This window comes from Hemitrygon akajei, chromosome 7, assembly GCF_048418815.1.
Source record: "Hemitrygon akajei chromosome 7, sHemAka1.3, whole genome shotgun sequence".
NCBI classification, from domain to species: Eukaryota; Metazoa; Chordata; class Chondrichthyes; order Myliobatiformes; family Dasyatidae; genus Hemitrygon; species Hemitrygon akajei.
The window spans coordinates 6,432,181-6,445,927 of record NC_133130.1 but is presented as its reverse complement, the minus strand read 5'-3'; positions in this window follow the sequence as shown (position 1 = coordinate 6,445,927).

Below are 13,747 nucleotides of genomic sequence, written 5' to 3'. Positions count from 1 at the left end.
CACAATGGCAGAAACATTTAACAAGATTTATGATGACTACCTGAAGGTCCCACTGAATGACCTGCTTGATGTCCTGGCCCAGGAGGGAATGGACTACAAGCTCAAGAGCATCAAGAGGAAATGTCAGTGCGGAGGAGGAAATCCATCAGCGGGCAAAAGATGTTCAAGAGAAGTTTCAGCAGAAACTTCAGCAGGGGAGCCTTGCTCTCGGGAACCTGGCCACACACCTCGACCCCAAGGGCTGAGGGAGGGGAGTGGGGTATGTGGAAGCAGACTCTGTTTGGAGACACTCTGCCCCACATAGCTGAGTAAGTGCTTACCCCATCCAAAGGCTGCTGTCTTCTTCCTAACCCTGTGTCCATAACACCTTTGGAGAACAGGAGCAGAATTAGGCTATTTGGTTCATTGAGTCTGCTCCTCCATTCCATCATGGCTGATTTATTATCCCTCTCAACCCCGTTCTCCCATCTTTTCCCTGAAGCCTTTGATGCCCTGACTAATCAAGAACCAATCAATCTCCGTTTTAAATACACTCAATGTCTTGCCCTCTACAGTTGTCTGTGGCAGTGAATTCCACAGATTCACCACCCTCTGGCTAAAGAAATTTCTCCCTATCTCTCTGCAGAGTAGACATCTCTGTGGGATACAACTGTTTATTTGTTATGTTCTTTGCAGTTTAACGATTAATTATCTGCTTGAATTGTAAGTCATTCTTACAGTTAGTTAGTAGGCCACTAACCGACTGAAGAAACTGGGCTGGAGCTCACTGTACACATCAGGGCCGTCTCCGTCTGGGTCACATTGGCCAGAGCCACAGTGTCACTTCTGTGGTAAGAGTGGGCATTGGGCTTCAAGATGTTGGCATTCAAGACAACAGGAACCAGCTCATCAGCAAGCTGAATCCTCTGCTTCACCAAGTTCAGAAAATTCTAAGTTGATTGATGGTTTCAACAATGGTCACATGGGCACGGACTAAGCAAAATGACTCGGACCTTCCCAGTAGCCCTTGCTTGCCTAGATCGAGCCAAAGTCAGTCAGCTAACTAATATATTGACTTATTAATTGGAAATGAGTATGTTGAATTTGTATTGGATACAGGAGCTGAGCTAACATCTATAAACAAATCTTTTGCCCAAAGGAACAAAGTAAGAGTAGTGCACATGGTGTAGGAGGACAGAATTACACCAATCAAAAGTGTATCTGTTAAAGTACATACTCACCTACAAGAAATACAGTTCTGGGTGGGGGATGTCTCACAGCCTCTTCTTGGGATGGGTATCTTGTTAACTTTAGAATCCTTGAGTAAAAGCTGTTTCGAATGGCGCAACCTGAATTAACCAATCACACCATAAATTTGAGAGATAAAAACAACCGCTGTGTGCTGGAAATGAATCCGGTTGCGTTTACTGGGAAGATGCCACTTTGTACAAAGCAGTATCCTCTGAGTAGCACATCTATAGGAGGCATTTTCCCTGTTGCCAACAGGCTGGAGGAGTGAGGGATTCATATTGAGATTCACAACATGCCGAACAGTCCATCTATTTATCAGTGAAATGAGTGGTATTCGGAGACTGACAGTGGATTACCGGGTTGCTAATCAGTATGCTGACAAGTTAACCTTGTTTGAATAACTATTTTTAATACTCGGAAGCAATCACACAAGTTACTGATTTGACCAATGGTTTCTGGTCCGTGCTACGGGTGCCTGAATGTCAACTGTGGTTGGCTATTACAGTTGATGGTCAACAATATCAGTGAATGAGGCCGGTAGACAGGGACAGTTGTGTAGCTTTGAGACAACATCTGAGGGATTTACCAACCAGGGGTTTGTGGGTAAAGCCCTGATTACATCCAAAGATGCAGACCAGCATGAACAAGGTGTGCTTTATTTGCTCAGCTCTCTATCCTCTAAAGAGCTCAAAGTGAATCTGGACAAGGCACATATACAAGAAGTAATTTAGTTACTTACCCTGTAACTGGGTTTACAGACCAGCAGAGATAGAAGAATCCATTGGAGTCTGGTGGTACAATATTCAAAGGTGTTTATTAGTAAAATAAGCAAAACAATACCAACAATGCAAATATACATATAACACAAGTTAGCAGTAATAAACCTAAAAGTGTAGGAACAATAATAAGCAATAATAAACAAGCTCTATTGATGTCTAGGGGTAAATGAATTGTCATAGAAGGGTATAACATTCAGTTCATGCGTGCTGAGGTAGTTATGGTTGTTGTGTTGTAATCGTTGGAGAGAGAGAGAGGGCGAGCAAGAGGTTAGGCAGCTTCAGCAGGCAAACCTTCTGTTGCTTTCTTATTCCGTCGTGTTGTTGTGGTCATTCAGCTATGACCCCTCTGTTCTTCAGCTAGACCGTTCTTCTGTGGTGGACTCATCACTCTGGCATGAGTGGACACACACACAAGTCCCCATCGGCCCTGCTGTCACACTGTGAGCTTTATTGACCGATCTCCTGATTCGGTCCTCGAAGCCCCCACCTTCCTGTGGGTTCACAACACTCAGTCAGTGTCCACTGGTGTGTCTGAGGGTTGTCTCCCCAGACCTGTCTTTTATCCCTACTAACAGGGTCTCAGCCATGCATCAACTCTAAATGACTGTGTCCATCAAACCAGGCCACTCCTGCTGTCTCCTGAGGAATGTTAACGAACAAAGTAAAGTCCTTGTAGTGAAAGGTAAATAATCCAGGAAGAGTCAAAATACAATAAATCAAGTCTCTCTCTCTCTCTCTCTTATCTGTAGCAGATGTCCCTGCCTCTGTGCTTCATCTCTCTCTCTCTCTCTCTCTCATTAGCAGCATAGCAACAGCAATAGTTCATAGTTCTCGGGAGGGGGGGGATGGTTAACTCTGCACCCCATTTCCACCAGGTCCGTTCATCACTCATAACACCCCCATCCTTCCAGGAATTTTCACCAGGGTGAAAATTAACTAATAAAGCATATTACAGAGTTACAGAGTTTAACAGAATACAGAAGGGGTCTTAACTACAAGAATAATACAGATACATTTTCAAATTAACATCTGGATAAACAATCAGCGATTACATTGTCACTCCCCTTTACATGTTGCATTTTAATATCGAATTCTTCTAACAACAGACTCCAACTTAATAACCGCCTATTTTTATTCTTCATATTAGCCAAAAATACCAATGGGTTGTGTTCATAGCTTAGGTGTATATTACAAAGTGTGAACCAATACATGTGTGATTATAATGTAGTACATTACAGAAGTTTGTGCAAATACTAATCTCTATTTTACTTTTAAACTTAACATCCAGTCAGTCTACTATGATATTGTCTTTATCTTTCACAAGCTTCATTACAAAAAAAGGTCAAATTCCCACAAAACCAGATCCTGTCATTCAAAGTGGCATTTGGTCAACCCTTGCCTCTTTACCACTTAACTCTCACGTGGTCAGCTGACTCACCAGTGTGGAATAGGCCTTCCCTTTAGTGTAGGAACAATAATAAGCAATAATAAACAAGCTCTATCACATCAAATCAGGCCACTCCTGCTGTCTCCTGAGGAATGTTAAAGAACAAAGTAACATCCTTGTAGCGAGAGGTAAATAATCCAGGAAGAGTCAAAATACAATAAATCAACAGTCTCTCTCTCTCTCTCTTATCTGTAGCAGATGTCCCTGCCTCTGTGCTTCATCTCTCTCTCTCTCTCTCATTAGCAGCATAGCAACAGCAATAGTTCACAGTTCTCGGGGGAGGGGGGGAATGGTTAACTCTGTACCCCATTTCCATCAGGTCTGTTTATCACTCATAACAATTTGCTTGGAACAGAAAACTTCCCAAGATAAACAGGAAATCACAGGATCAGGCAAAAGTTGTTTCATCAGCAAATCCACCTACAACAGTTCAGCAACTCTGGTTTTCTCTGGGTTTGTGCAACTACGAAAGAGCATGGGCTGATTCATGTGCTGAGATTGCTCAGCCACTCAACAATCTGCTGAAAGTAAGCACTGGTTTAATTCTGCCCCTGTGTCTTATGGCCTCATGTTTTTAATGAAGAACAACTGGAAACATTTCTAACTTTAATTTGGCATTCTGCATTGCATGTATACTAGGAATCCCGAATATGGGAAAACCAACTACCCTGTATGTAAATGAGGAACATGGTATGTGATAAACATGTGGAGCGACAGTGTCTTATTTGTTATTACTCTCCCTAAATGAATAACATCACCTTATGATGGGGTCTGTATTCACGAGCAGTCATGGGAGTTTCCAGAATGGTGCTTCATCAAATTTTAAATGTTTGGTGTCCACATTCAGTACATACTTCACCAACTATGAATAGGGCCTCCAAAGTAAAACTTCTCAATGGTCCAAGTGCTCTACTGTTCCTGAGGCAACTAATGTCATCATTGAATGAGCGACTGCAAATCCAGCTACACTGTTACCATCAGACATGGAGGACCATGATGATCGTGACTGTGCAAGCACAGTAACCTGCCAAGAAGATACAAATTATTACAAAGAAATGCCTTAATCAAACCCAGATCTGATTCTGTACCCTCATGGCCCCTCAATGATTGAGAGAGGAATTCGAATGGCTGAATGGGCTGTTGTTTCTGAATCTGAAGTGGTGCTATCAGGAAGTGTGGCTCCAGGTACTGTACCTCCATGAAATAGGCAGAACTGAAAACTTTACTTGAAGTCTGTGAGTTGGCAGGGGGATGTGTGGCTCCTGGTACTGTACTGAAGGCTTTAATTGAATTCTGTGAGTTAGCAGAGGGAAGATCAGTTAATATCGACACAGATTCTCAATATGTTTTCAGTGTTGTTCATGACTTTGGAAACTTATGAAGACAACAAGGATTTCTTTCAGCTGTAGGAAGTCTGATCAAGAATATCCAATGAATACTTATGGATGTTGTACACCTGCTGTCAGAAGTTGCTGAATTAAAATATAAAGATTGCCCCAAAGTGACTGCAATGGAAAGCCATTGAAATGCATTCACAGCTGAAATTACCAAAAATGGTAGCACAAGAAAAAGTACAGGAAATAATTGAAGTACCGGGAACATATTCAGTGAACCAGAGAACTGGAATTATAGAAGCAAAGTTGAACTCTGTATCATAGACAAACATAAGACCATGAGACATAGGAGCAGAATTAGGCCATCTGGCCCATCGAGTCTGCTCTGCTATTTAATCATGGCTGATCCTTTTTTTCTATCTCCTCCTCAACCCTAGTTCCTAGCCTTCTCCCCATAACTTTTAATGTCATATCTGATCATGAACCTATCAAACTCTGCCTTAAAAACACCCAATGACCTGGCCTCCACAACTGCATGTGGCCACAAAACCCACAAATTCACCATCTTTTGGCAAAAGAAATTTCTCTGCATCTCTGTTTTGAATGGATGCCCCTCTCTCCCTCTTGTCTTAGACTCTCCCACCATGGGAAACATCCTTTCCACATCTACTCTGTCTAGGCCTTTCAACATTCAAAAGGTTTCAATGAGATCCCTCCTTGTCCTTATGAATTCCAGCGAGTACAGAGCCATCAAACGTTCCACGTATCATAACCCTTTCATTCCTGGAATCATCCTTGTGAACCTCCTCTGGACCCTCTCCAGTGCCAGCACATTTTTTTCTAAGATGAGAGGTTCAAAACAGTTCACAATACTCAAGGTGAGGCCTCATCAGTGCGTTATAAAGCCTCAGCATCACATCCTTACTCTTGTACTTCAGACCTCTTGAAATGAATGCTAACATTGCATTTGCCTTCCTCACCACCGACTCAACCTGCAAGTTAACCTTCAGGGTGTTCTGTACAGGGACTCTCAAGTCCCTTTGCATCTCAGATTTCTGGATTTTCTCCCCATTTAGAAAATAGCAGCACATTTATTTCAACTACCAAAGTGCATGACCATGCATTTTCCAACATTGTATTTCATTTGCCGCTTTCTTGCCCACTCTCCTAATCTGTCCAGGTCCTTCTGCATCCTAACTGATTCCTCAACACTACCTGCCCCTCCACCAATCTTTGCATCATCTGCAAACTTGGCAACAAAGCCACCTATATCATCATCTAAATCATTTATATATGCCATAAAAAGAAGTGTTCCCGACACTGACCCCTGCAGAACACCACTAGTCACTGGCAACCAACCAGAAAGGGATCCTTTTATTCCCACTCACTGCCTCCTACCAATCAGCCAATGCTCTAACCATGTTAGTAACTTTCTATTAATGCCAGGAGCTCTTAACTTCATAAGCAGCTTCATGAGTGGCACCCTGTCAAAGGACTTCTGAAAGTCCATCATCTAAATTATTGATATGCAGCGTAAAAAGAAACAGTCCCAACACCAACCGGAAAGGGATCCTTTTAGTCCCATTTGCTGTCTCCTACCAATCAGCCAATGCTCTAACCATGTTAGTAACTTTCTATTAATGCCAGGAGCTCTTAACTTCATAAGCAGCTTCATGAGTGGCACCCTGTCAAAGGACTTCTGAAAGTCCATCATCTAAATTATTGATATGCAGCGTAAAAAGAAACAGTCCCAACACCAACCAGAAAGGGATCCTTTTAGTCCCATTTGCTGTCTCCTACCAATCAGTCAATGCTCTAACCATGCAAGTAATTTCCTGTAATTCCTCTTAACTTAGTATGCAGCCTGACGTGTGGTACCTCTTCAAAACCCTTCTGAAAGTCCAAATATACAATATCCCCTGGATCCCCTTTATCTATCCTACTTGTAATCTCCTTAAAGAATCCCAATGGTTCATCAGGCAGGATTTTCCCTGAAAGAAACAATGCTGACTTTGTACTATCTTGTCCTGTGTCACCAAGTACCCCATCACTTCATCCTTTCAATTGACTTTGACATCTCCCATCCACTGAGGTCAGGCTAACTGGTCTATAATTTCCTTTCTGCTGCCTTCCTCCTTTCTTAAAGAGTGGAGTGACATTTGCAATTTTCCAGTCCTCTGGCATCATGCCAGAGTCCAATGATTTCTGAAACATACAAGGTAACAGAGTAATGCAAATCCAGTGCTCCAGACAGGAAACGTGGTTCTGGATGGAGAATGGTCAGAATTTAAACTGTGATGGAATATGTCATAGACTAGCAGACTCAACTACGTTGTGTCCTTATCTGGCACAGCAGGTACATTCCCTGGGACACATTAAGGAGGAAAAAATGATTGACGGATTCTCGCAATGGTGGTTTAATCCATCGTTCATGGCACAAGCTCGACAAATTATGTATGACATGCCAGAAAATGAACCCCAGAGCAGAGGAAAAGACACCACAATTGAGTGCTTCTGCCATCATTTAGTTCATGTTTGCATTCATAGGTGGAGTACATTTCTTTATTCAAGTGTCCAGGACCAGGATACTCAAATGTACTAGTCATAGCAGTCATGTTTTCAAGATGGGTCGAAGCCATCACAACAAGGAAAGTCATTATGACTCACACAGCAAAAACTCTGATCAAGGACTATATTCCGAGATTGTCATTGCCATGTCACATTGACCCTGACTAAGGAAAATATTTCACTGGGAGCATTTGTCAGGAATTATGTAGATGGATGGTCTTTCCATTGTTCACATCACCTGGAGTCTTCAGGACAAGCCAAGCGAATGAATGAAGCCATCACTGTCTGACTAAGTATACTGAGGAAGGCATACCATAGCCAACAGCTCTTCCTATGATCTTGTGTAGCTTCAGAGCAACCCTGAACAAGAAAACTAAACTAAGCCTGTTTCAGGTGGTAACAGGACGTCCTTTGTCACTGCTTTGTCCTCGATCTCAAGGAGGCTGATGTACACATAATGTCAGACAGTTTAATTAACCATTGTGTGACACTAACTCGAGCTGTCCAGTCTACTTCTCAATAGGTTTCTGTCACTTGAGAAGACCCAACAGAAGGAGGACACACCCTGTTTCCTGTTGAGTGGGTCCTGATTAAAACCCAGCATAAGAATCCACCAGGAGATCAATGAGAAGGCCCTTATCAAGTGTCATTAATTCCCAACTCAACGGTGAAAGTAGGAGATCAAATTAAGTGGATATATGCCGATCACTGCAATGGAGCTAACTGTTACCCAAGGAAGGTAATGAGTGCTGAGTTAATGTGCTAGTAACCTCATACTCACAGTGCCTTACACTGCTGGGCTACAATGAGCAAATCACTAACCAGCCAGACGACTTCAAGCAACTCAACAACTACTGATCATGGTGGAGGATAGTCTCATATTAGTTGTTATATTTTTGCTAATTTTACTTTCAATGACTACCAATATTCATACTAATGCATCTTATCATAATTTACATCTTTTTATTGTTTTAAAGCCTATCTTCAATAGAATATTTCAAACACATAAGTGTACTTACTGATCTATCTAACCATAGTGTTATGAATATTGAAGAATATATACCATTCGATTTTATACCTTAAGCTTTTTCTGTCTTTGAATTTTCAGATTCTAAACATATGATTTGGAGTCAAAGGGATTGTCGGATCTGACTGTTTCATTCCTAGATTAAACTGATTAATTGTTATTTTCTTTGCAGTTTAACAATTATCAGCTGGTACTTTAAGTAGCTCATGCATCCAATAGTTCAATATTCTCCTCTAGAGGCTATACATTGTTTAATTATGGCTGAACTGATGAATGAGACGGGCATTTGGTGAGATCAGGACCTCGCCTGGTCTGACAGGGCAGTGACTCCCATCCCAGTCTAGCAACTGCCCCCTGAACTGGTGAACCGAATGGGCAGCTGTCTCAGATGGACCTTTTGAGTGGCCTTTTACAGGTGAACCTTCCACAGATGGCCTTTTGGAGTTGGAAATGAACACCAATGAATTGATCCACTTGACCCGAAACAGGAGTGTGTGGGCCATGGCAGTCAAAGCTCAAACTGGGCACGGCACCTGATGATGATGATGATGTAGAAGATGATAAGAAGCACAGATCGAATGCACCACCAGAGACGATGTATGGGATCCTGAAGCCACACAGTCAACAATTTAGGAGCAGACACTGAACGCATGAACGTGATCTCACAATTTTGCACTATTTACAGAATTTATGATTTTCATACAGAATAAATTACTTGCTATAATGTACAGTGTATATTATTACAGCTCCGATCTGCTGCTGCATAAATAAGAAATGTCATGACATAAGTTAGTGATAATAAAACCGGTTCTCTCCCCCATAGTCCTACATTTTTCTTTCATCCATGTGTCTACATTTGAGTTCCTTAAATGTCCGTAGTATACCTGCCTCTACCACCTCCCGTAGCAGTTCCACACACTCACCATTCTGTGAGATAAAATCATACTTCTGGCCCCACCCCCACAAACTTACTCCATCACCTCAAAATTAAGCCGCCACCTATGAGCCATTTCCACCCAGGGGAAAAGTCTCTGGCTGTCCACTCGATCTATGTTTCTTATCATCTCTACTCAGAAACTTTTCATCCTCCTTCCCTCCAAAGAGAAAAGTCTGAGCTCACAGAACATACAGTATCCTTGTAAGACATGCTTTCTGGTAAATCCCCTCTGCACCTTCTCGAAAGCTTCCACATCCTTCCTACAATGAGGTGTCTAGAACAGAACACAATATTCCAGGTGGGTTTTATAGAGCTGCAACATTACCTCATGTCTCACAAACTGGATCTTCTGACTCATGAAGGCCAACATATGCCTTTTTAACAACCATATCAACTTGCATGGCAACCTTATCAAAGTAATTTTGTTATCAGTAAAGCCCTGGAATTCATTTTTTTGCAGGTATATTCAGTAAATCCAAGAATAATAACATAATCAGTGAAAGACCACACCCAACAGGATGGACTGAAACATTGAAATACAATGTTGGAAAGTGTTTGGTCATGCACTTTGGTGGAAATAATAAACGGGTACAACATTATTTAGAAGGGCAGAGAATTCAAAATGCAGAGATTAAAAGTGACTTGGGAGACATTGTGCAGGAAATCCAAAATGTTAACCTCCAGAATGAATTGGTTGTGAAAAGGGCAAATGCGATGTTGGCATTCATTTCTAGAGGTATAGAATATAAGAGCAGGGATGTGATGTTGAGGCTTTTTAAGGGACTCGTGTGACCACACTTGGAGTATTGTGTGCAGTTTTGGGCTCCTCAATTTAGAAAAGATATACTGACATTGGAGGGGGCTCAAAGAAGATTCCTGACAATGATTCCAAGAATGAAAGGGTTACTATATGAACAACATCTGGCAACTCTTGGGATGTATTACCTGGGTTACAGGAGAATGAGGGGGGATCTCATAGAAACATTCTGAATGTTAAAAGGCCTGAATATATTAGATTTGGCAAAGTTATTACCCATGGTAGGGGCATCTATGACAAGAGGACGACTTCAGGATTGAAGGATGTCCATTTAGAACAGAGATGTAGAGAAATTACCTTGGTCAGAGGGTGGTAGATCCATTGAATTTGTGCTGTGGAGGCCAAGTCACTGGGTGTTTTTAAGGCAGAGATAGATAGGTTCTTGATCAGCCAGGGCATCAAAGGGTATGGGGAGAAGGCAGGAAAGTGGGGATGACTTGATGAATTGGATCAGCCCATGATTGAATGGTGGAGGAGACTCAATGGGCCAAATGGCCTACTTCTGCTCCTATATCTTATGGTCTTATGGATAAACAAACATTATGCAATCGACAAAAATCTGTGCAAATACAAAAGAAAGAAATGACAATAATGTTGTTGTCTGGCGTATTGACCTCTACCTGGCTGAGGCACAGCGACAACTCTCTGATACCTCCTCTTATTTACCCCTTGATCATGACCCCACTAAGGAGCACCAGGCCATTGTCTCCTATACCATCACCAACCTTATCAGCTCTGGGGATCTCCCATCCACTGCCACCAACCTCATAGTTCCCACACCCCACACTTCCCGTTTCTACCTCCTACCCAATATCCACAAGCCTGCTTGTCCAGGTAGACCTATTGTCTCAGCTTGCTCCTGCCCCACTGAACTCATTTCTGCATACCTGGACACTGTTTTATCCCCCCTTGTTCAATCTCTTCCCACCTATGTTCGTGTCACTTCTCACGCTTTGAATTTTTTCAAAGATTTTAAGTTCCCTGGCCCCCACCGCCTTATTTTCAACATAGACGTCCAGTCCCTATATACCTCCATCCCCCACCATGATGGTCTCAAAGCTCTTCACTTCTTTTTGGATTCCAGACCTGACTAATTCCCCTCTACCACCACTCTCCTCCATCTAGTGGAATTAGTTCTTACTCTCAATAATTTCTCCTTTGGCTCCTCCCACTTCCTCCAAACCAAGGGTGTAGCCATGGGCACCCGCATGGGTCCCAGTTATGCCTACCTTTCTGTTGGCTTTGTGGAACAGTCCATGTTCCAAGTCTATACGGGTATCCGTCCCCCTCTTTTCCTTCGCTACATCGACGACTGCATTGGTGCTGCCTCCTGTGTGCATGCTGAGCTCATTGACTTCATTAACTTTGCCTCCAACTTACACCCTGCCCTCAAATTTACCTGGTCCATTTCCGACACCTCCCTCCCCTTTCTTGATCTTTCTGTCTCCATCTCTGGAGACAGCTTATCTACTGATATCTACTATAAGCCTACAGACTCTCACAGCTACCTGGACTATTTCTCTTCCCACCCTGTCGCTTGCAAAAATGCTATCCCCTTCTCACAATTCCTCCATCTCTGCCGCATCTGTTTTCAGGATGAGGCTTTTCATTCCAGGACAAAGGTGATGTCTTCCTTTTTTAAACAAAGGGGCTTCCCTTCTTCCACCATCAACTCTGCTCTCAAACACATCTCTCCCATTTCCCACACACCTGTCCTCACCGCATCCACCCGCCACCCCACCAGCCTCCAGGTCCAATGTATAATTCTCCATAACTTCTGCCACCTCCAATGGGATCCCACTTCCAAGCACGTCTTTCCCTCCCTCCCTCTTTCTGCTTTCCACAGGGATCGCTCCCTACGCGACTCCCTTGTTCACTCGTTCCCCACCCCCCCATCCCTTCCCACCGATCTCCCTCCTGGCACTTATCCTTGTAAGCGGAACAAGTGCTACACCTGCCCTTACACTTCCTCCCTCACCACCATTCAGAGCCCCAGACAGTCATTCCAGGTGAGGCGAAACTTCACCTGTGAGTCGGCTGTTGTGGTATACTGTGACTGGTGCTCCCGGTGTGGTCTTTTATATATTGGTGAGACCCGACGCAGACTGGGAGACCGTTTCGCTGAACACCTATGCTCAGTCCACCAGAGAAAGCAGGATCTCCCAGTGGCCACACATTTTAATTCCACGTCCCATTCCCATTCTGATATGTCTATCCATGGCCTCCTCTACTGTCAAGATGAAGCCACACTTAGGTTGGAGGAACAACACCTTATATACCGGCTGTGTAGCCTCCAACCTGATGGCATGAACATTGACTTCTCTATCTTCTGTTAATGCCCCTCCTCCCCTTCTTACCCCATCGCTGACATATTTAGTTGTTTGTTTTTTTCTCTCTCTCTGCCCATCACTCTGCCTGTTCTACATCTCCCTCTGGTGCTCCCTCTCTCCTTTCTTTCTCCCTAGGCCTCCCATCCCATGATACTTTCCCTTCTCCAGCTCTGTATCACTTTTGCCAATCACCTTTCCAGCTTCACCCCACCCCCTCCGGTCTTCTCCTATCATTTCACATTTCCCCCTCCCCCCACTACTTTCAAATCTCTTACTATCTTTCCTTTCGGTTAGTCCTGACGAAGGGTCTCGGCCGGAAACGTCGACAGTGCTTCTCCTTATAGATGCTGCCTGGCCTGCTGTGTTCCACCAGCATTTTGTGTGTGTTAAATGACAATAATAATAACGTAAGCAATAAATATCAGGAATATGAGATGAAGAGTTCTCGAAAAGTGAGCCGATAGGCATCTGCAGCTGTTGCTGTGTCTTTCTGTGCCCTGTGCCACATTGGGCAGCAGCCTCGCCATCTCTTTAGCATTGGTTTTTCATGAGGCTGAGTTGCTAGCTCAATGTTCAACCCAGTATGGATGGATAGTGTGCAAGGAACAGCTGGGTTCAGACCAGGGACAAATTCCCTTGAAGTCCAGTGTGGATGTCACTACAGGAGATGTTAACTATTTTGCCAGTAGGCAAATTGGAGTGGATCTGAGTCACTTCCCAGGTATGAGCTGACACGTTTCATCACCTGACCTCTGAAAGCACTTCTTCACTGTGAAATATGTGCTGCTGGACAATAGTCATTGAGACAGGTTACCAGTTTCCTCTCAGGCACTGGTATAACTGAACCCTGCTTGAAGCAGGTGGTACCTCAGACCTGAGAGGTTAAAGATATTGGTGAAGTGCCATGTTTTAGCTGCCGTGTGCCAGCGGGTGATCTGTTATTGTTTGTGGGAGAGACCGACTGGTGGGTTTTGGTTTTGTTTCTTTTTTGTGGGGAGGGTCTTCATTGACCTCTATGTTTTTTCTGTATTTTATGGCTATCTGGAGAAGACGAATCTCAGAGGTGTATTCTACATACATACTTTGATAATAACATGAACCTTTGAACACTCCAGCCTGTTGCTGAGCACAGGCCGATGCATTTAATGGATTCACCTTCCTGAAGGAAGCTAGCATATTGGCCTCAGAGACTGTAATCACAGGGTCATTAGGGGCTGTTGGAGTTTGGGAAAGTTCCTCCATGATTTTACAGTCAGTGAAAGGCACTGAGCTCATCAG